We start from the raw sequence: 25,801 nt of genomic DNA on the forward strand, positions 1-25,801 counted from the left end.
CCATTTCGAGTTAGGCATCTAACAATCTTTTTATACAATTGTCACCTAACGGTGTTTCCCACAACTGCCTGATGGAAGTGGTTGGGCCCTTCCAAGGGCATGTGAACATGGCTCAGATTTACTTGCCATTCAAGACTTGGTGTAGAACCCACAATTGTTGTAGCCAGCCAAACTATAGATATCTTCACCTATCAGTGTGGCCTTCCTAACTAGATTGCCATACTGGTTCTAGTGACTGATAGTTTGGTTGTTGTATAGTACCTTGGCCAAGGTTGTAAGATACAAACATAATTCCTACGTGCATTGAATGTCACCACCAGACTTGTTAAGTGTCGTACAGAGACACTGTGATGGATTCATTCTTCATACGTGATCATGGTTATTCAAAATCTTGACCAGTACACATTATCCCACCCACCAGGTTGATCAAAAGTCTTTTTGGTTGTCTGCTGTCCTGAACATTTGCAGATCCAAGATTTCACAGTTTCTCTCAATCAGATAAGTGTCTAAGGGGAGGAGTAGAAAAGGTCTCATGGCATATGATTAGATATCACTGTTACAGAAAAAATGACAAGATTCACCTAAATCAAATTGATGTACCACACAGACTCGAGAGAGGGTTGACTGTCATGTTATAGTTCTATAATTTATTTAGGATTTTCTCCAAAGCAGATTATACTATTACTTAAGGCATAGACAAAAAAAATGCTTATTCGATTCCAGTCCAATAGCAGATATAATTTCCAAAGAGGAGTAGATAAATTCTTATAGATACATCACACAACAAGCTTTAATTTTATAGGCTCACAATCAAAATGCTCAAAAAAGGCATGGAATTCCATGAAGGATAGTGGTTCAACCTGACAGGATTAAGAACCTGAACTTGTTTTTCTAATGGCTTAATGCATATTGATATGATGTCTACCCCAATCAGATCAAGTATAAATTCCAATCATCCCTTGTCTACATATGATTTAATTATCTTTTTCCTGTCATAACAATAATATGAAAGCATATATTCCGAGGATCCTTCCTTTGACATAATAAAATAGGAATGCATATAATCGAACGTTTCTATCCTTATCATGAACAGAAACTATGAATGCATAGGATTGAACAACTCTATTATGAACAGAAAATATGAATACATAGGATTGAACAATGCTTCCATGAACAGAAAATTTGAATGCATAGGATTGAATGATTTTATTATAAACAAAAAAATATGAATGCACAGGATTGACAATTCTATCGTTAACACCAAATAAGAATGTGCAAGATTGAACAGTCCATTCTTATTACGAACAACAAATATGAATGCATAGGATCGAACAATCCTCTTCCCATTATGAACAACAAACATGATTGCATAGGGCTAAACAATCCTTTACTTTTTTAATAACATATAAATGCATATGATCACAAAATGATAGTCAGAAAAGCTAGTTCCATGCCTACGAGCCAAGACCAACATCTCAACTAAAGTGAAATGCAACACAAAGAGAGAGAGAGAGAGAGAGAGATGTTGAAGCTTTAGTAAAATAAACCTGTGAGATTAATTAATATAATAATAATGATTCACATATGTATACAAACACACACACACAAAACTATAATCAACATTTGTGGGATACAATTAAGTAATTGTGTATTGTCTTTGATGTTACACAAATGCCATATCAGTTATCAGACAGAGTCTACCGAGTTCTGTCGGTCAGGAAAACAGTTTACAGAGTCTACCGAGCTCAGTCGGTCAGTAAAGCCTTTTGCAGTGTATACCGAGCGTTCCTGTATGTCACACGGTAAGCTAAGGAAAGTTTAGTTCTTACCGAGATCACTCGGGTATCAAAGGATTTTGTAGCGGACGGTTAGTGTTAACCGAGTTCGCACGGTAAGCCAAGGAAAGCTTAGTTTTCACCGAGCTCACTCGGTAGAAGACAGATTTTACCGAGTCTAGTCGGTTTTCAAAGGAAGTGGCAGGTTTACCGAATTCCTCGGTAATTGTAGTTTTTACCGAGTTCTGCCGGTTGACACAGGAAGCAGTTTTTTTTTTTTGTATTGATCGAACAGTGTCGGCCAATGAAGAATTTTGTTTTGATTATTAGTTCAAGCCGACTTTTGAATATGTTTTGTCAAGTTGGTTGGGCCGACCTGGTATTATGTATAGTATATAAAGAGGTGCTCAAGATGCGGAAAAGTGTGGAATAGAGAGTGTATACGGATAGTGCAAGGAAGTGCAAGGAAGAGACTTATGTGTGCCTAAGCAGAGTTGAGCAGAGGGAAATCTTGGAGCTGCAAAGATATATTTAATCAGTAAGGATCTTGTGGAGCTAAACTGAGATCTGTATTCAGCAAGATAAGTTGCATGTATTTTCAGATCATTCATTGTTGCTTTCTAACCATTGTAATAGTGATTCCAAAATCTCCTAACAGAGTTGGTTTAACAGCCATTCCATAAATCCTTTAACAGGGTGGCAATTCAGTTGAATTGTTCTAAAGACCTCTTACAAGGCCACTCCTAACAGGGTGATTAAATCCTCTAACATGGTCACACCTAACAGTGTGTTTTGTAACCTTTAACAGGGTTGGCTCCTAACAGGGCTCACTTCAGAAGAGTGAAAATTGGTGACTAGTTGCTGGTGGTTTTTCCCATATTGGGTTTCCACGTAAATCTGGTGTCTACTGTGTTCATGATTACTTTCTTTTGCATGGTCGCTTATTTCAGTAAATGCTTAATAAATTAACTAAACTTTAAGCAGTAATTTATGTGTTTACCGAGTAGCAGCAGCAACTAAGTTTAAGGCATCTTTGGGACTGTTGAATTTGTTTTTGTGGTAACTGATTCACCCCTCCCCTCTCAGTTACCCCATCTTCATTTTCCAACAACATTATCATTATATTAATTATATTAATGAATAGACATGTCCCATGAAGGGACATGTCTCCTCTTGGCTTATTCCTCATACAAATACAAAGATATCGCTGCCATTTCAAAAACACATACCAATACATCAGGCAGTGCTATTATATTTGCAGCGATCCTGGAAAACCAACATGGTATTAGAGCCAAGTTCGAATTTCCAGAAATTTCAAATGAATTAAAGTTTGTTGTGATAACCACTGCTGATTGGAAGACCAAACCACATAGATGTGGATGGATAGTTGAAACCGATGGTGTTCTTTTGATTATGGAGTTTGTGTTGAAATAGAACGCAGTTTATATTCTTCATTGTTAATATTGCCAGCACTCATTGAACCCATTTATGTTTGTGTGGATGACTGCTGTATGTCATGTCTGCCAAGGTATCCCTGTCAAAGAAGATTATTTTGAAAGTATCATAGTTGTCGGGCTTAATGAACAAAACAGTCTAATAATGGTGCATCAAACGTGAATTGTGCGAATTGGAGTTGAAATTTATTGTTTATGGCAAATAGAGTGTATCATATTTCAATCTCGTAGAGGGAGCAGGGCTGTTGGGCCTTAGCATTCTTTATGCAAGGCACTTTCTTCATTGGAATGTCTTTTTGAAGAAATATAAACCACGACAGTTGAGTCTGCTTGTGTCTATTCGACTATGGAGTATTGTTGGGCATTTATGAGTGCCAGTTCATCATAGATGAGTTGGTTCCTTAAACGACACACATAAATTCCTAAATATTGATTGATAAAATCAGCTGTTTCAGGCAATGGCAAAAAACAAAAAAAAACAAAAAAGAACAAATGGAATAATCATGGCAACCATGTCTCTTTGGTCGATGATCAATTTGAAAAATTATCAAAGCCAGTGCACGTCCCAATAGATTGGCGGTCTCAATCTGTCGAGCTCCATCGAAGAAAAGGCATTTGCATTACCCACATGTGGTTGAACAAGCCCAAACTCCATCACATTCGGTCTGTCTAGTCATTAGCATACAACACGAGACTTCACTGTTTTATAGCCCTTGAATTGCCCACTTGTAGCCTGTGGATGCAAGCGAACCCGTTTGCACAGAGCACTAGGCAGATCACCAAGCGGGTTCCTCCCATCCAAGTCGGACATCGAGTTGCACGCCTCCACATCAGAGTGATCTGAAGGCCATGTCAATTCTCAGACTGATTGATGCATGTGGAACAAGGTACACTGACCAAGGTGAATAGGCATCACTAGCACAAGACATTGAAACAAAAGACCACAACCACGTGAAATGAAAGTTGGATCCCCATGTGAGCCGTACTTGGTCCACGTGCTACGATCTTTGAAATACGCGAAGGCCACAATACTAGATAAGGAAGTGTCTGAATTCGACAAGGGATTTTGGGATTACTTATATCGCCACAAAAATATGGCATATTAAATTGTTAAGAAAGGACTAAGTTAAAAGGTTAGGTATTAAATTATTAAGAAAGGACTAAGTTAAAAGGTTAGGCCCCATTGGTGGTGGGATCCTTAATTCAAAGCTCAAGGACATTGACTTGTTGAGGGTCAACATTGATTTCAGGTAATGTATATTTTCTTGCTATTAGTAAGGTAAATGGAAATATATTTATAGAACTCCATTTATATTATGGTATTAAATACATGATATTATATATATAAATAGTATGTATATTTTTTGTGGACTAGCATAAATAATTAATCTGATATTTAATAAGCAAATAATATGTTGAAAAATGTAGATTAAAGTATATGTGTATATGTATGTAAGTATGTATGTATGTATGTATGTATGTATGTATGTAGAAGATTGAATATATTCATATATGTTCAAAGTATATTTTTATCTATATTTTATTGGAATGGTCTTATATCATTTGAATAATATATTGGTCTCTTTCTTATTATTTAAATATATAATATAAGAGCTATTTGCCTTTATCTTTTCCAAGAATGTTCTTATAGGAAAATGAGGGAGATTGATTCGAAGGGAGCTTGACATTTCACTATGAGGCAACCTTGAAAGAGAGGGTCAGATAGAGGAATATATTAGTTGTCTCTCTTATTATTTCAATATGTACTATAAGAGCTATTTGCCTTAATCTTTTTCCGAGAATGTCTTTATAAGAAAATGAGGGAGATTGATTTGAAGGGAGCTTGACATTTCATTAGAAGGCAACCTTGAAAGAGAGGGATTAGATAGAGGATATTGTTCAATCAACCTTTGGCTATCTCGATCGTATTGATTATGAGGGAATAGACCATGTAGAGATGGATTCTCTTGTGATCAAGAAATTGTAGTAGTCAAGAGGACTGTGAATCATGAATCTACTTTACGTCTATTTGGGCTTAACCCTTGCGTACATCGTGAGGAAGTGACAACTTCTAAATGGTTATCACTTGTATTTGCAGAAGTTACTGAAAGGTAACGATCTTACAATAACTTAATTTTTTATTATGATGGGGATCTTACGATGTTTATGCAAATCATGATAGGTTATACTTTGCATGGTGGATGTTTATATGGTAAGCATTATGAGAATGCGTGTGTACATACCTTATAAACATTTTTAAGTATATGATGAATGTTATGTAGATTGATGTTCTGGAGGGCCTTAAACAGACAGCATGCGACTTGATGTTCTGGAGGCCATTACTCATAGTACTTGGTAAATATCTTGCATCTCAACATTTTGGAAGGCCATTACTCAAGGAGTATTTGGTGAATATCATTGATAATCTAGAAGACCGATACTCATGACATCAAAATTTTTTGAGTACTTGGTGAACATCATGTGTCGATTTTTTGGGACACCACTACTCATGATATCAAATGTTGTATCAAAACTTTTTGAGTACTTGGTGGATATCGAATGTCAATATTCTAGGAGACCAATACTCGTGATATCAAAATGATGGATATTTTTTGATCAAAGATATCCTTAATCTTGCTAACTTGATATTGCTTTGAGGTAATACATGTGTTTATCCTCTCTCTAAGAGGGAATGTTGATGTTTGGTAGCTTTAGTAGGATAAACCTGTGAGATTAATTAATATAATAATAGTGATTCATATATGTATATATATAATTAAGATTATCATTATATTAATTATAGTAATGAAGGGACATATCTCCTCTTGGCTTATTCCTTAAACAAATACAAAGAGATTGCTCAATCAAATCAAAGAAAGAGAGACAAATAATCCCATCCTTCTCAAATCAAAGAGAACAAGCTCCCCTCAAAGCGACAATCCCCGGATACAAGAGCACTATGATCAACTAGTATCAAGAGAAATAAATTACAAAACCCTAGCTCAGGCAAAGAATTCCCTCCAAATAGATGAGCTTTGCAATAAAAAGACAAACGATGGCTAACGAGTAATTCCTTCTTGCTTGCGGTGGTAAGGAGTTAATCTCGCCACTTCCCCTGACTTCCCTCCATAATTCAAACATGAGCCAATGGTTGAAAAGAGAATCAATAGCAAAAAAGGATCAAGTCACAGAAAAAGCAAGTAGCAAAAATTACATTTCTAATATATATAAACATTAATTTTGTGTGCATCTATGTAACTAAATGCATACACGCTTTATCAACTTATTGTCAACTTACATCTTGCATACTCAACTTCTTAATTATTGTAAACATATCAACCTTGTTGTCTTACAATCTTCATAACTTTTCACTCAATGATCTTCTGATTATGCTGTCTTAACCAAGGCATCTTTAACATGTCTTCAATCTCCATCTTAGTTTGCTCAAGCCAATTCCATCTTCATGAGGAGATAGAATTAAAAAAACAGTACTTGCTTTACATAAATGTTGTCTGAAAGATTCCTTAACTAAAGTCCTCATAACTCTATCCAGTCTTCATATTTTTGTATGCGCTCTCAATTGTAGCTTTAGACATATTGTAGAACATAACCTCAAGTGCGCATAAGCTCATCATCAATCCACGAATCACACCAAATGCTTCCTCCTCTTTAACTTTACTAGTCTTCATAGAATAACTAGTATGTTGACATCAATGACAAACACTGTCATGAATGCAACATATAACAACCATTGAATCATATCTCCAATAATGCTAATATAGTAATATACTCCCTTGTAGGAATATCATCAGCATTCATGCTAACAATCTCTCCCTTTGACATTGATGGCAATATAGATGAAAAACATATAAGTTCTATGAATATCAAATATACGTCTTTCTCATCTACCTTTACTCCCCCATTCATGCTACCCATGAATGTAAACATACATCTTAGTCTTAGATAGTTTGTAAAGAGTTTTTCATGTTCAAATCACAACCGCATAGTAGTTAGCAATCAATATCAGCAACCAATATGCACAAGGAAAGTGCTAATCTCACCCATACATGAACATCTTTCTTTGAGAGAATAACTTCTCCCCGAAAGGATGTTTTTCATGTACATATCTCTCCCCCATTGACATAAATGACAAAGGTATGATTATGTCAATTCTCGAAGTTCAATCATATCCAAAACAATTTGTTCAAGCTTCAGTGTCCAAAGACACTATTGAATACCAATACCAAGAGTCCTCAATGACTCAGCTCAAACACAGATACTCCCCCATAGGAGAAGCACCAAGCATCCAATACAGATAATAATATTGCTCTAGTACCAGCTGGACTGATGCAGTCTCTACATCAATTACTCAAAAGTAGGTTGGGGCATAACCTCAAGCATACCTCTCAAGTATTCAAAGGTATCCTTAGCCAAAGGTTTTGTGAATATATTTGCTGTCTGCTCTTTTGTGCTAATATATTTCAATATGATCTCTTTTTCTATAACTTTGTCTCTCAAAAAGTGATACTTCATATATATATGCTTTGTCCTTGAATGTAATACTGGATTCTTTGACATACTTACAGTAGTTGTGTTATCACAATGTATGACAACAAACTCAATGAACTCTATCCTAGTGTCTTTCACCATCTGCTTCATCCAAATAATCTGATTACAATTATTTGCTACTCCTACATACTCAGCTTCTGTCGTGCTCTGTGAAATGCAATCTTTTTTCTTGCTCAGTCAAGAAACCAATCTTCCTCCCAAATAGAATGCACCACCACTGGTGCTCTTTCTATCATCTACACTTCTTGCCCAATCAGCCTCATTGTATGCACATAAAGTGAAATCATGTTATCTGTCATACTATAGTCCATAATTAGGTGTGCCTTTCAAATATCTGAAAATTCTATGCCCTAACTTAGTAATTCTATCCATCAAAAGTAATAACTTCAATAAGCATTTGTATAAGAATCCTAAGGCAAATTTTTTATGAAGAGTCAGAAAATTGAAAATTCATTGAAATCTGACATCTGAAGAGAAAGGAACAAGTCTGGAAACATTCATGTATCAGTTCTAATACTTGATCAAATTCATTTCAAAATCGTGATTCAAGGCCCCAATATGGATTAGGAATGAAGTTGCAGATTGAACATGGTGACCAACCAATCATTTTGAAATTTGAATTGGTCTTATCTAAGCCCCTACAACTTGTTAAACTAACAACACCCTATGTCCAGGGATCCGCTTGTGACCTAGGAATGATAGATTCATGCATTAAAATCATGCTAACTCCCAAAGCCAACTTTGAGACGTCTGAAGACATACTGTAACTATACCTCTGTGAATGAATCTATGCATGAAGCTTAGTGGTTTTGATGCCTAATGACCTCATGAATACTCAGCAATATCAAATTTATGAGTTGGAAGGGCTGGGAATTTACTATGAATTTTAAAGAAAATCACCCTTGTTGCAGGTGTTTGCAGACCTGGGTCTGCAACTTAGAATTTCATAACTTTAATAGCCTAAGATAAGCCTCAAAACCATGCCAAAAGGCCTTCGACACATTCATGATAAGATTGTGATCAAAAAACAAATCCAGATTTAAGTTAAAAAAAAATTCAATTTGCAAAGGTAGTCTTCAGACTTTCATTCATAACTCATGAACCTCAGTCCCCAGTGTCTGAAATTGGTTGCGAGTGATGAGCATTTAACCAAGGAAGACTCAGCAAACTAGAGTTGGTGGGTTTGGGCAGCAAATTATTTTATATGATTTTTTCAAAAATCGCCCATGTTTAGGAAGTTTGCAGATTTGGGTCTGCAACACCTTTTCTTTGGCCCTCCAATGGCCTTCAATGCCTCAGAAGATATGCTCCATAGGTCTGCAACCAAAGCTGGACCAGTTTAGAAGCTTAGATGAATATCTCAAGTTTGGCTCAAAATTACTTCCATGGAGGTCATCCTCAGATTTCAGTCACTTTCATGGCTTACCTCAAACTTACAGTAATGTCAGGCCTCCTTTCGATGGCAGCCACCTTCCTTCTTCACCTAGACTCCAATCAGAAATGTTGGTCGTGCCTCACCTTGGTCACTTGCTCTAGACTTTTCAGCCACTTAGCTTTTGTCTTTATAAATCCTTATGTTTTTTTTTCCATATTGATGGCCTTTCAAAGGGGTTTGGCTTGTTGATTTACCTCCCACAAGCTATGTGGGTTAAAATTTTGATACCCTTCTAGAGGCTTCTTACTTTCATTAATTTCCCTTTATTTGCTTTATTTAATAATAAAAAAGACCCTAAAAGGGAAAAACGACCTTGGAATGGATTCCCCTCCAAAATTGATTAAGTCCACATTTCCCTCTCCAACACGTCATCTATGGATCCAAAGGGCACATCCATACTCTAATTCCAGTTAGGCAAAGTGGGAAAAATAGATGAAGGCTTGGATAGGATTCATCTTGTACTTAGAAAAAATCTGATCTCGCTTTGCCATCTCAAAGGGAAAATTGACCCCAGTATGGACGTTCTTGGTACTTTGAAAAATTTCACAAAATAACTGTTGGAGGGAAGATCCACCTTAGATCCATACTCGCCACCCAGGAAAATATGACCCCTCGGGACAATTTCCACACTTAGAAAAATTTCCATGTTCTGCTCTTGGTCTTGGAGGAAAAACGACTCCTGCCTGGATAATTCCTAGACTTTGAAAAATTTTATGTTCGCACTTGGGGGAAAATCATCCCTTGTCTGAATTTTTCAAACACTAAAATTTTTTTTAGCCAAGATCATCCAAAGTGGTGGAATTCATGTTATGCTTGGATTTTGACCTCCAACACTTCGAATTTTTCTGAAAATGCGAAAATAAGATTGAATTTTCATGTATAATCTGCAATTTGGCCAAAATATGAAGGGAATTCATGTATAGTCTGGATTTTGGCCAAAATATGAAGGTAAATTCATGCATAGTGTAAAAGAATTTAGATCTTTGACAGAGCAACTATGTAAGTAGTAATTCTTATATGTATTTAATTTCAATATATTAACCTGCTATGCCATGCAACTATAATGAATTAACAAGCACTTAGAATAGTGAACTGTATGTGATGGTTATCTCCAGATCGACTGTGATATAATTCAGTGATAAGTAGTTTGGATCAAATGCAGATGATATTATTTAATCTCCTGCTGAGATACTAATCATGCCGTTTTATCGATGTTCTTTCAGCAGCAGCGGTAGAAATCTAAATATAAAGCAAAGAGTTACACCCACATATGGACATGACTCTACACACTGTGGTACAAGTACCATGTAGGGTCATGTTTCTACATGGACTTTTGATTAGTTAAACATAACAATATATTAACCCTGATAATCTGATCGGGAGTTATGCAACACATGTTATATAGTATGATGTCAGTGATTTATATTACCACATTAATAATATGAGAGGAGCCCAATAAATATGAGGTAAACAATATGATATTCAGTTTGGTAAATCATGATATATATAGTAGTCTGATTTACCACATGCCTCAGTTCGATTGAAGCTACAACTTTAACACTCCCTCTTAGCGAGGGAGTATTGAATCATCAATGTTTCATCACCATAGTGATATTCACTTGATATGTGCATTGACATCAAATTGTGATGTCTAGCAAAAGAATAAATTATCTGATTTCCGGCACTCCGGGACAACAACTTAATGAAGTTGATCAGATAAAAAGTAATCAGAATGTCATGAACTCTATGATGACAAGTATCATGATCTCCGGTACTCTGGGACAACAACTTAATGTATTCTAATCATGATATGTTCATTATCATGACCACCGGCACTCCAGGACAACAACTTAATGTAGTCTGTCATGATAACAGGTCAAGCTATTGATAAGATCGTCACCTTACAATAGCAACCCTCCACATATATCACTGAAAGATCTTCACCTTCCATGACATAATTCACACATGAGAGATAGTAACTCTTTAACATAAAATAAAATAAAATAAAATGAATATAAATAAATGCATCTTACAATATGATTAAGATCTGATATCAACCTTCTCACCTCCCTCAACAATTGTTTCCTCCCTCTGAATCTGAATCAACCTTCTGACCTCCTCAACAAGGTCTCCTCTAATGAGTGTTAGACTCCCGCTTTATATACAAGGATACTCATGATCTCAGTCATCAAGGATATTTGCTTCAAGAGCCTCATTAACAAGGGATTGCACCTCGAAATTCTCCCTTTGAACAACTACCCTATGAAGTCAAATCCTCCAGCTGCACTCTTAGAAGCTTGAGTTTTGGCTTCTTTGCTCTTCATCCAAGAATGAATCATCTAGTATGATTCACATATGACAGAAAGCGCTAGACCCAAAACCACTTTGGAGTTTTCATAAGATTGAGTCCTGCATAATTCTTCTTTTCCTGCAAGAACATCCATGGAGACCAAGGAAAAGAACAAGATAACAAGGAAAATGTATCTTATTGTTGTTCATGCATATGATGAGAGGATACAATAAACCAATAAATGTAATACTCAAAAGATAATGAATACATATACACACATCAACATCCTTGATACAAGTCTCTCCAATGAAGGTCCATATGTATCAAATCAAATGATAGTTCAATTTGGAATTCTGATGGTGTCCCTTCTTTGACATGTTCCCTTCTAAGATGGTTCAATTTGGGAATGGAACATTGGTTATTATTCCCCCCACAATATAAAATTCCCACTCATTCCATTTTATAGAGTTTTCAGTCACTTATCTTTGTTTCTATACTTTGTTTCAATGTTCCCATTTTGGCATAGGCTAAGTTTGTATTTGTTGATTGCAATTTCTGGAAAACTTAATGCATTCTAAACATATCCATTTTGGGAATGTCACACTGTGCCTTTTGTGCATAGCCTGCAATCATTTAATTTTATTTCCTTGAAATTTTCTTCAAGGCGTCCTTGCCCAATATTTCTAGTACCTTGTTTGTGACCCCAAATTTTACATGAGTGTGTATACATCCTATCCACAACTTCCACATTTCATATGTATTCCTTTTGTAGAGGTTGCAGCATTTGATTGAGGCTTTTGGTCAAACAGTTCACAATAGTTCCACCATGACTTGATACTCAAATTTTCAATCATAAAGATCAAATTATACAATGCATGATAGACAACTGAAGTATAGGCGATCTTGCACCCAATTGTGTCAGGATGTATTTGGGCTGCTTCAATTGTAATGATCCTGAGAACCTCTTTGCAAACTTTGATTCACGTACATTCTGAGAGCATCTCATTTCATTCCATTAGATGATATACTTTGAGGCATCTTGTTCAACAATTTATGCATCATGTTTTTGAGGCATTAAATCATTATATCCCATGAGATTCATGTTTCATTTTAGGCATCATGTCAAGTTGTTATCCAGCTCTACCTCAAAGACTTTATATGCTGTTGAGGAGTCTCCCTTTATTTTGAATGCTACCATCTTCTACAACTATCAATGACTTCATCATCTACAACAACCAAAATAACAGCTACACCATTCCACCCAGTATACACTTATTCACAACGATTGGCAATTATCTACAATACCAATATGTAGTTAAGTCAAGTGACTTTTGGTTAAAGTAGGATAAACATATGTTTATTAATGAATCAACACCTTCCACCGCATCAATTAACTCCACATTTTTTGAGATTTGTTTTATTAAATTAAAACTATCGTGTAGCCATGTATGTGTTGGAAACAATAATTCAATGACATCCAACAAATATCATCTTCGATCAAATTGAATTTCTTATATGTTTAACGGACTGGCAGGAAGACAGCTCCCGAGACTTGAGGAGAATAAAAACATAAGAATTGTTTATCCATTCTTTATGAGCTATTCATTTGCAGATGTTAGGAAAATATCCACAATAGTATGAAATTTGTTCCCAATATTTGTTGCTAGTTAGTACCTTCTTTTTGCATTGATTATTAACCCTCTTCCTTTCTCATTCGTTGAGTAGGATGTAGAGATGAACTTGTGGAACTTTTTCTGGCCCTTCGAATTACTATTGCATTCATTGTTTCATTTTATCTTTAAAACCACCAATGAATCCCAACTGAATTTCAATGCACAATACGGATACCTCCATTAGGCAGGAAAGAAGACAACAATAAAATACCATGTCCTTCATTCTCCATTCAGAAAGGCCAGCGATAACCAACAGCCTGAAAAAACTTTTGACACTCTAAACATCAACCTGCAATTTGGCTTATCCAAACTCTGAGATCACGGTGACCATAGAGCCTCTTTAGACCAGAACAGGGACACAAATCAGGTTAATACACAACTCAGATTTGTATGATAGAGATTGATAACAATCTCCAGAGGACTTCTATTCTTTTCTTCTACCAATTCTAAATGCAAATATCATTCCTCAATGTGATTTGCTGCTATTATGACTTGTTGTCCAGATCTGAGCCTGTATAGATTACAATTGAAGTTGAACGGCTGATGGTAATCAGACTCCTCCACCTGGTAATCTGTTGTTTTATCCTGCAGATTGAAAACTCGCTGATAATGGTCCCACAATACCAAATTTCAAGCACTAATCTGTTTTCTATCACCAATGTCCAGGCTGGGAGGGATTGGTAATAGTGTTGGGGCTGTATGGTCAGGCTTGTACGCTATTACAATCAGATCTGTATTATCTTACTTCAATAATTGATACCAAATTGAAAGCACTGCTGAGCTATTCTATTCCCAGATAACCTGGCTCTGATACCATGTAAAGGAATTTAGATCATTTGACAGAGCAACAGTGTAAGTAGTAATTCTGATATGTATTTAATTTCAATTCATTAACCTGCTATGCCCTGCAACGATAATGAACTAGCAAGCACTTAGAATAGTGAACTGTATATGATGATTATCTCCAGATCGACTGTGATATAATTTAATGATAAGTAGTTAGGATCAAGTGCAGATGATATTATTTAATCTGCTGCTGAGATACTAATCATGCTGTTTTATCGATGATGTTCTTTCAACAGCAGCGGAAGAAATATAAATATACAGCAAAGAGTCACGTCCACCTATGGACATGACTCTACGTTGTACAAGTACTACATAGGGTCATGTCCTTACGTGGACTTTTGATTAGAAAAAAATAACAATATATCAACCGCGATAATCTGATCAGGAGGTATGCAATGCATGTTATATAATATGATGTCGGTGATTTATATTACGACATTAATAATATGAGAGTAGCCCGATAAATATGAGGCAAACAATATGATATTCAGTTCGATAAATCATGATATATATAAAAGTCTGACTTACCACACGCTTTGATTCGACTCAAGCTACAACTTTAACATATAGTGTGGATTTTGTGTATTTTTATAACAGAAAATTGATTTTTCTTAGGATTTTAGCCATTTTGAATGTAAAACAACTAATTTTTATAAGGAATTTTAGACTAATTGTCTAGCCAAAATTTAAATACACTTAGGATTTTATGTTTAATCCATTATAACATGATCGTGATAGACTTCAATTTTAATGTTCCCACTTTAAAATCATAACTTGGACATTTGGTTTTTGCTTTATCCCTCAATCTTTTAAAGCTCTAAATTGCAAATTTTACTGCTAAAACCTAACTGACCTAACAACTACGAGAAAAAATAGGGGGTCTCCATTTGCAATGGGGTGATGGTGTGAAAACCTCACAGTAGTAATAGGCGGAGGCCACTAACCTTAAAGTTGATCTCTCTAGCTCTTCTAATCCTCTCATCAACAAGTTTGGAGTGGACAAGCGACTCCACCCCTACGAGAGAAGGGGTTGGCTCACCTCCATTACAAACTATTGCTCATGACTTTAGTGGAGATTCTATTTTTCGTTTTCAATGTGGTTTGTTGGCTGTCCAATTTGTGCTACTTTTCTTTTAATGTGTTTGATCTATGTTACCTGCTCAAAGTGTGAGTTTAGTAATTGTTTGCACTTAGCAATCTCCACTATTGCAGAGGAAATTGTAGCAGAGGTGTCAGTGATATGATTTTGGTTCAAGTCCAGCTATTGTTTTAGTTCAACACAATCCTTTTTCCACATGACACAATCTGTTGATAGTGCATTGAGTTTCTCTAAGAGGGCAATCACTGTGTATTTAGGAGTTCAATTTTCAGATTTGAGGCCAAAAATATGATCTACCAGTTCAGAATTGGGAGCAAACTCATTCCTAATGTGTTAGTAGGTTTGCAAAGGGGTCAATGTTACATCCAAATTTTTTTCGCCCATTTAAAATAATCATATAGCCGTTACATATTTCATTCAAGTGTCAGCTGGATAGTTAAATTAGTTGAATGTTACGATCATGTGAAATGAAAATTATGGTTGTTCATTTTAATTCATAAAAAGATGGTGTCTTTTTCATTACATTTTCAACTGAAAATGAATATTTATTATTTTAAAAAAGTTATAAAAGTTAGTTGTTTAGTGGAAATGGTAGTTAGCTGTTGTGATGATTATGAAATAACGTTTTGCTTATAGTTATCTTGATTTAAATTGAGGAGTATGTTATTATTGTGGGAAAATTCTTCTTCAATGCGGGAGAAGACAAAAGGGGGGGAAAATATTGCTAAACAAGAGCTAAGGATTGGGGCACCAAAAGTCCATTGACAAGCCATCAACTATGGATTCTAACCATCTTGGTTAAGGATTTTATGACTAGGCAAGCAAGAGTATACCTTGGGCAACCATGAGCTACCCGGTCAGTTCATAACACAATAAAAGCATTTAAATAATATAAAATTGCGACCTTATCTATCTAAGATCGTTGTGTAGCCTCCTAATTATATTTTCATACATTGACACCACGTTATCTTAACATATGTACTTGCACCTACATGTATATGTGTGTGTGTGTGCGTATGTGCGGGCGCGCATAAACCAATATATTGATACATAAGAATTACGTGATTAAATTTATGCACATATATGTATATATGTATATATGTACAAATAGCATGAAGCCAATATATATTAAAAATAATGAGGAAGGATAACCTTTATAAATATCTTTAATATTGGCTCATTATTTTGAGTGATTGCCATCTTTTATTAGGCTCATAATTCTTTTAAAATTCAAATTGATGGAGTTACTCTTTTATTTGGTTGGAAATTAATTATTCTTTAGACCGATAGCTGGCTTGTACCCGCCACCTCGGTCTCTTTCTTGTAACCGAAAGTACGTTTACAAGCTGCTTATTTATGCTCTCGCCAAGACCATGCGAGTACCTTTTTGTTGTTCAAGTTTCTTTGTACTCTACAAAATTCCATCTCACGGCAACAAGCCGAGTCTCCATTAACAATCGAAGTCATTGGGGAAGCTCTACAATTATAGTGAGTCTCGCAAACACTTCGGTATTGTCGATTTCATTTCCAACATTTTCAGTTAGCATTTCACCTGCATCACGTGATCTCAAGTTCACTCTAGGCAATGCAACATTCAATTACAAGTTATGCAATCACTATTTTCTTGCTATGTTGCCATTTATATACATTGCTCGTTGCTAATACTAATTTTACAAACAATGGTCTTACTACGTTGCCATGGATTATTTGCTAATGAAATTGTTATACAATCACTGAACATCATTTTGATGCAATGCATGTATATTGTTTGCTGGTAATACTGCCATGCAAAATCATAAGTTGTCTTTCTGATCACTGTATATATTTCGTAATTACTTTCCATTGGTATATTTTGTGCAAGAAATGCTTTATAAGCAAGTAGCGAAACACTTTTGTGCAAATTAATCAACCTGACTTATAGAGAGGTGTTGGCAATATGCCTCTTAGATAAGATCAGCTCGTGATGCCATAATTTTAACATTATATATAGAATACTCAATCTGATACCTAATTTGTATACGATCTTAGGATCTCCTGGGATATACCCCTAAGACCGGAAGGGTCAAGCCAAATGGGTGGGAGGAGAAAACATCCTTATAAGAAGAAAGGAAAGTGATTAAATTGTATAACTGTTTAGGTAAAATTGAGTTAGCTCATGGTTGCCTGTTAAGTAACTCTTGTTGTCAAGTTGAGCGGTGTGTGATCGGGCAAATTAGGAACCCACTGAAATCCTTGGCTAAGGTAGGTTAGTAGCATGCTTGTCACAACCATCAGTAGAGGTCAAAGTGCTAGCTGACAGAGGGGAGATTGATGGAGGATATCCATAGCATTGTTTGCTGCTTGGCTGACACTCTAACATCGGAATGCTCGGGTGGCAGGACCATGGTGCCCCAAGCCTAATCCCAGGGTAGGGAGGGCCTTTCTCGATTGAGATTGTATGGGGGATAAGTTAAGGTCTATGGTTGGAAGGTTAAGCCCATCTCAATGCTTATCCTCTTCACTAGATGTCGAGGCTTGTTCAAGACAAGGATTGTCTTCTGCTTCATGTATGGTACTTGATTCTTTTGTACATTTCATTGTCTTAATTTAGTATCATGTTGATTAAATAGATACATCATTATGTTATTTTTGATGATTGTAACAGACTTGGAATGAAATTACATATGGAAGTTATAGTAGTTTCACTTCATGTGAGCTAGATTAGTTCATTATTATTTTTATAATAAATTGATAGATTTGCCTTCATGTGAAGTAACCGACGTAATGGGCAGGGGTCCTAGCTCGGTTGGCTAAATCTTCCCTGTTGTAGGGGGTTGGTCACGGGTTCTAGTCTCCCCCGTCCTCGTGGTACCGGTGGGCGTGTCACGCCAGCGCTACCGGTCACGTTAAAAAGTTTATCAGGCGCACTAAAAAAGTAAGAAGTAACCGACGTAACTACCATTATGTCATTCTATTATGAATCTAGATTTACTTTAAAATTTGGTTCTTAAAATGGCTTTGGAAAATAGCATGTTACAGTCGTCTCGTGTCGCCATTGACTAGCTCCATAAGTTGTCTTTCTGATCACTGTATATATTTCGTAATTACTTTCCATTGGTATATTTTGTGCAAGAAATGCTTTATAAGCAAGTAGTGAAACACTTTTGTGCAAATTAATCAACCTGACTTATAGAGAGGTGTTGGCAATATGCCTCTTAGATAAGATCAGCTCGTGATGCCATAATTTTAACATTATATATAGAATACTCAATCTGATACCTAATTTGTATACGATCTTAGGATCTCCTGGGATATACCCCTAAGACCGGAAGGATCAAGCCAAATGGGTGGGAGGAGAAAACATCCTTATAAGAAGAAAGGAAAGTGATTAAATTGTAAAACTGTTTAGGTAAAATTGAGTTAGCTCATGGTTGTCTGTTAAGTAACTCTTGTTGTCAAGTTGAGCGGTGTGTGATCGGGAAAATTAGGAACCCACTGAAATCCTTGGCTAAGGTAGGTTAGTAGCATGCTTGTCACAACCATCAGTAGAGGTCAAAGTGCTAGCTGACAGAGGGGAGATTGATGGAGGATATCCATAGCGTTGTTTGCTGCTTGGCTGACACTCTAACATCGGAATGCTCGGGTGGCAGGACCATGGTGCCCCAAGCCTAATCCCAGGGTAGGGAGGGCCTTTCTCGATTGAGATTGTATGGGGGATAAGTTAAGGTCTATGGTTGGAAGGTTAAGCCCATCTCAATGCTTCTCTTCACTAGATGTCGAGGCTTGTTCAAGACAAGGATTTTCTTTTGCTTCATGTATGGTACTTGATTCTTTTGTACATTTCATTGTCTTAATTTAGTATCATGTTGATTAAATAGATACATCATTATGTTATTTTTGATGATTGTAACAGACTTGGAATGAAATTACATATGGAAGTTATAGTAGTTTCACTTCATGTGAGCTAGATTAGTTCATTATTATTTTTATAATAAATTGATAGATTTGCCTTCATGTGAAGTAACCGACATAATGGGCAGGGGTCCTAGCTCGGTTGGCTAAATCTTCCCTGTTGTAGGGGGTTGGTCACGGGTTCTAGTCTCCCCCGTCCTCGTGGTACCGGTGGGCGTGTCACGCCAGCGCTACCGGTCACGTTAAAAAGTTTATCAAGCGCACTAAAAAAGTAAGAAGTAACCGACGTAACTACCATTATGTCATTCTATTATGAATCTAGATTTACTTTAAAATTTGGTTCTTAAAATGGCTTTGGAAAATAGCATGTTACAGTTGTCTCGTGTCGCCATTGACTAGCTCCATAACTTTGTCATAGTAGGCAAAAATGTTGCAATTAGAGACAATAACTATACTCTTTTATGTGAAGTGCTACCAATAACCAAAAAGCATAACGCCAAAGGAAAGAAAGGTCCGTTACCAAGGGAAGGGGAGAGCATTGTAGTCGTTAACACATTATAGGAAATGTGTTTTCTGCATACAATGTAGGATGTTGCCAATCATATTGTAAACATCTCTGTGCTAGGATCCAACAGAATCCATGCTAAAAGTGTGTTTACTGTAGACAATGTGAGACCCAATGTAAAACTTGCAGACAATGTGAGATGATGCCAATGCTAGTAAATGTAAATTTTGGGCAAGGCATTGGAAACGCAAGAAGAGGTGGCACAAAAATCCTATGGTGTTGAGAAAGCCACAAAAAGGAAAACCACAACTCAAAGCAAATTGGTAAGAGAGAGGAGAGCAATGTAGAAGCCTGGGGATCAGTAGACAAGGAATAGTTGTGAGGAGCCACAACAAAAATAGCCTGCAATACCATGATGACGGTAATTGAAACTTAAATGTCAAAAATGATGGGATGGAATGAAGCTCAGTTCCCAGGTAGGAGTAGTTGTAACCAAGGAAGAACAACCAATGAGCAGACACAAGAACACAAACACAAACACAGCTGATGAGCAACCAACCAAAATGAAGCAAAGAAAAGCAAAGATCAGACAAATGGAAGCAACCACGGGAGAAGGAGAGAAGACATGACCATGAGCGACACAAGAGAAATGTAACCATCTAAACATGTAAGCAACTCCCTTTTTGGATTGGATGATTGGTAAATAGATATGGCTCTAGCTTAGATGACATTACTGACGTTCACCATGTTTTCACATACCTTTACATTGATGATACTCTCCCCCCACTTGCGGGATGGATCTTCTCCTGCATCTACTAGGTAGGAGGACTAGATACCACCATCTTTATAATAATAATTCATTAGCACAATTCAAATATACAATAATCATTCATAATGAAATGCATCACAATTCTTTTCCAATATTCCACATACAATAATCAAATCATCAAAATCATATTTCATGAACTCAAATAAATTGATAAATCCCATAACCGTCTAACTTCATATTTCATATGACATAGTTATGTTAGAAACTCACAAGGAATGGATGTAATAAAAGGTGGATAGCTAATAGTGTGAAAACACCACAAAAGGTTGATTGCCCTCAAAAGGTGGAATCACATGTCAACTAAAGGTGGTTTACTCTCTAAAGTGGAAAATTTCGATCCACTATAGTTGGATATGATAAAATAATGGCATGATAAGTCCACCTAAAACGGAAATGCTATGACTACTCATTTGCAAGTCCTCAAACAAGCTTAAGTCAAGTGTAATTAATCACTACTTAGGTGACAATTAACCAAAGTAAAATACCTTAATTACACCAACAACCCCCCTTAAATGCAATTTAGGGAGAATGTACAAAAGCTAACAATGCAAGATGGGTCATGGTTACTAGTTGATGTTAGGTACCCATGTACAAATGCAACACAATCTCTCATAAATGTAGAAGGGTAGAAACCTAGTGGGACACAACTTCCCCCTAAAAGGGAGATTAATAGACAAAAGAATGAAAGTACAAAGCCCCATGTGAGGAAAAAGTCCCCCAATAAGAGAGAAGAAGAGAGACCAAGTTGCCCCCTTCAATGTTGAATGTACATCAATGTTAGATGCTTCAAAATGGATGTAGAAGATGGTCCACAATTGTCTAACAACATTTCTCCCCTTGGGTAGAAACAAAACCAAAGGTATATGAATGAGTTTCCCCAATTCTAAAATGAATATGTAGCAAGAAACCTCAAGGCATATGACATCTTTGAAATCTGGTATGTACCCTCATGTCAGGTGAAAGTTTCCCCTTGCGAATCAAGCATACTAGAACACATTGCTAAAAAGACAATCCAGGATCTAGTGACGATGAATGTAGAACAATTTCCAAAGACTCATCCTCTGAAGATAAGGAGACAACCTCCAAACACTGGTCAAGAGTATCCACAATCACGTCAACCTATGAAGGATGATCATGTAGAGAGTAAAGAAGTGGGTCGAAATGTTCCCTCACAAAAGCTATAGAAGGATCATATCCATCAAAGAAAAGATGAATATTATCAATGGTGTCTCCCAAATCTGCAAGAGAGGACTCCACAAACAAACTTGCAATGTTTGTCAAGTACTCATCCCAAGGTACTTTGTCTGGAAGGCAATGCCCTTTTACATTGAATTACAAGGAGCCAAAGTTTTAGCAACACAAGCATCCTCTAAATTCATGTTATGGGCATTAGAAATATATGATTCATCATACAAAGATTCCAACCTGCTATTACCTTGTGTGCAACTGACCTCATCAGCCTGCCTGTCAAAGCTAACCTCCAAATCACCAACGTAGAAACTTGCATGCTGTGTAACATCTTCTATGTGTTGCTGAGAAGGCTATCAATAGTAGTTGACTGTTCTTCTTTTTCAAAAGCCTCTATTAGATGACTTGGGTCTATTGGAAATCCTTCATACACATTTTTGCATTAGTCTTTTGCAAGGAAAAATTCAAAATTCTTCTTTTTTGCCATATCAGTCTTATTTTGGAGTTTTGGACGGAAATTCATTAAATCACTGAAGGCTAATTCTTTTTGAATTTTCGGAGGGAGTTTTTTGTACTCAACATACATATCAAGTATCTCTGATTTGTAATACCATCTCTGGTTTTCGCTTTGCTGAACACTTCACACGACTTGTGAAGCATCTTCATTCTTTTCCCAAATATTCTCCAATTTTAAGGAAGCTGATTTCTTTTCTAATTTTGTTTTAGGATGTCACATTTTCTCTATATTGCATGTCTCATGCTGAATTAAAGAAGAATTTGTTAGCTTTGAAAAACCACTCTCCTTCAAAGGGAAAGATGACATGGATTTATTACCATTTACATCATTAGGTTCTATTCGATTCTGAATTTCCTCCATACTTGAGGTTCTAAGCCACCGAACTGTGCTTGCTACTTGAGAGTTGTAAAACAACCTTCCCAATTTTATATATTTACTATAGCATTGATCCTTAGTTGGCCGTTATAAGCTGTTTGCATTCCCGTCACAATTCTCATTTGAAAGGTATTTGAATATGTTGAAATGTGGTCGCTTCCTCTTTAACTTGATTAGGATTTTCTTCAATTATATCACCTTCATTTGTTCTTGTTCCTAGCTTGACAATATCCTCCACAAGAATTTTTCCATCACTATCCTTTGCCAGATTGCTGATCAAATCCTGAACCGATTCTTGGCCTAAAGTGTCCTTGAGATACAAAGCAGTTGAAGCTAATTCTTTTGCTGCTACCTTTCCATCATAATCTTTGTCTAATATTCGACACCGATCACCAATTTTTACATCAACATCGTCAAGTTCTTTTTCCAGGTTTTGAAGCATATCATCGACCCTATTTATGAGTGAGGATGAGACTTCGCTACCGACAGAGATTTCAGCTATATCACTCTGTGCCCTTGCTGTGCGATATGCCTTCTTGGTGGCTTCTTCCGCTTCGCCCCCTTCCTTATCAACCATGCTATTATAAAGCTCTACTCCTTGTTGACAAGAAACATAAATTCTACATGCTCCCCATTGACTAAAGAAGCTGAAGCTAGTACAGCTAGAGCATGACGAAGCTTGCAAAGTCGTTCTTCCTTGTCAATAGCTTTCCATTATAATCTCTGTCTAATATTCGCCACTTACCAATTTTTACATCAACATTGTCAAGTTCTTTTTCTAGGTTCTGAAGCATATCATTGACCCTATTTATGAGTGAGGATGAGACTTTGCTGCCTATAGAGATTTCAGCTGTATCACTCTGTGCCCTTGCTGCATGATATGCCTTCTTGGTGGCTTCTTCCCCTTCGCCCCCTTCCTTATCAACCATGCTATTATAAAGCTTTACTCCTTGTTGACAAGAAACAAAAATTCTACACGCTCCCCATTGACCAAAGAAGCTGAAGCTAATACAACTAGAGCATGACAAAGCTTGCAAAGTTGTTCTTCCTTGTCGATAGCTTTAGATTTTGCCAGCCCTTGTGCTTCTCTAGCAGTTGCAACATTCATCTCTTGCAGAGCAATATCTTCATCTCTTGCAGAGCAATATCTTGTTGAGAGGTTGCTTCATCCTTAAGTCATGCTAGCTGCTCCTCTTCTTTCTCCTCGATAAGTTCTTCTTGCATTTCTAGGTACTCCAATTTCCTTCTACGTTCTGCAAGAGTATCTTCACTGGCAAGTGATGTGGCACCCACTATGTCTACCACATCATTTGGAAGGGAAGAGAGTGTCGCTTGAACTGCCTCTTTTGGCTTCACTTTTCCTGAGACTGTAAAAGCTTTGGAGAGACGAAGGAACAAAATGATTAAGGGATAGGTCCAACCAATCTCTTAGCTGTTGTCGCATTTCTTCCACGGATAGTAAGCCTAGCTTTCCCCGATCTCTACAAGCTTGCCTAAGTTCAACTTCAGAGAGAGACTTGATGCCCTAACTTTTTATCATCTTATCATCATTTTTTATTCGAGCATGCTTGGACCGTAACATGTATAGCAGATATGCATTAGTTCCATATGGCTGAATTCCCATATATTTACACACGTTCAAAAGTCTTGGTTTGCTAATGTTGCCCAGAGTCAGTTCGTCATTGAAAAGTTTTGCGAAGCCCAATATTTCTTCATTTGAGACCTGACCTCCTATTTGTGCCTTATTCATAAAGTCATCAATATCTTCAACAGTCTGTTGTAGCTCTCCACTGCAAGATGTTTTCAATTCTTTGGCCATTTCTTTAACTGTATCCTGCAAGAATTTTGCATATTCAATTCTAGCATTCAATTGTCGTTTGAGAGCTTCTTGTAAATAGATTATTGTCGTTATTCAAGTATGTGTAATGATTTTGGTGTGAGAACCCAACGAAGTTGATTCTGGAAGGTGCCGTTACGTTCAAGATACTCTCTACTCACTCTCGATATGTGCTAGGATAATGGATAACCATTGGCCGATTTACATACCGCTGATACCACTGGAGCAATCGTGGTGAGTTGATTGTCACAGACTGTCTAGTTAGGCTAACCTTGTTTTATTTGCACCATCGTTTCATATTCATTCAAACTCGTACATTCTGAGATGTGACACAGTCGGTGACCCTCTAATCTCCTTCGATGCAGCTTGCTTACGGCTGGGTTAATCTAGATGTTGCAACAGGGACTCATATAATACCTCCAACTTGGGAGTGTCAACATGCCAATAAATCCCACCTGGGTGCCATTAAATCAAGTTGTGAAGGTTCTGTCAAGGAACAATTCGTCAACCCAACTGTTTTAGAGTTGTCGCCCCTTCTCAGCCTGCCGTCTATGATGGTTCCACTCAAGAAGGGGGGGGGGGGGGGGGGGGGGGACGATGAATCTTTGTGTATGTTCCTCATGCAAGGCTGGTTACCAGCTCACATTTCTTGCAGCCTACTCTAAGGTGCGTTAAACCTCTGACACTGTCCTATGCGATAACCACTGTTACTAATGCTGCCGACTCCCCAAAAACCTATCCATAGGAACTTTTGCTTGGGTGTCGTGCTTCTTTCCTCAATTTTGCTATACTTTCTAGAATGGCCAGTTTACTTTGGTTGAAAATACGGGATGCCTGCCTTACTTGAAACATCCCTGATTGCTAAGAATATAACACATCCCAATATTGTTAACTTTCCGAATATTCTTTGTTGTGGCTTCCAACTGTGATAATGCAAATAGGCATCTTTAATTCCCCGCAATTGCATCTTCCAAGAATACCATTCCATTGATTTTTTCTTTGCTAACGCACAAACAAATTCCTTCAACTGGGCAAATGAGAAACTCCACAGACTGTACAGAGAGCATAAAAATTCCTCGTCCAATACAATGGTTTGCAATACTACTTTTACCCAATAAAGTTTCAAATTTTATTGAGTTCTTGAAGAAACCACAGATTTGCTTTCCCAGGTCTAGATGTCCAGAAAATTTAATATCCTATCAGATCAGATAAAATATTTCAGGATTGTAAAACACTTCAATTTCTTGACTTTATAGGCTGGCAGGATACACATCTCTGATACCACTGAAATATCCTAAACGGATATTGACCTGATTTCGTTCTCAAGATAACATTCAGATCATAAACATATGAAATTGCATTATAAATAAACCAGCAATGTAAACCATAGGAAATATCCCCAATAGATATTTATCTAGCTTTTTGAATATAATATTCAGAACTCAAACATATGAAATTTTGTTACAAACCAGCAGTATAAAAAACCAGTAAATTCTCATAAAACTCTCTAAAACATGT

At 36.7% G+C, this 25,801-nt stretch overlaps 1 protein-coding gene and 1 pseudogene across 3 annotated transcripts in view; one reads left to right on the forward strand and one right to left on the reverse strand.

Annotated features, from left to right (window-relative positions):
* The window catches only part of LOC149564291 (uncharacterized), a 68,283-nt gene that overhangs the window by 39,980 nt on the left and 2,502 nt on the right, over window positions 1-25,801 (forward strand). The gene's annotated exons all lie outside the window — the stretch shown is intronic.
* Window positions 22,320-24,573, reverse strand: LOC149564292 (uncharacterized; annotated as a pseudogene).

Source organism: Cupressus sempervirens, chromosome 4 (genome assembly GCF_028749045.1).
Source record: "Cupressus sempervirens isolate cs-2001-9-10 chromosome 4, ASM2874904v1, whole genome shotgun sequence".
NCBI classification, from domain to species: Eukaryota; Viridiplantae; Streptophyta; class Pinopsida; order Cupressales; family Cupressaceae; genus Cupressus; species Cupressus sempervirens.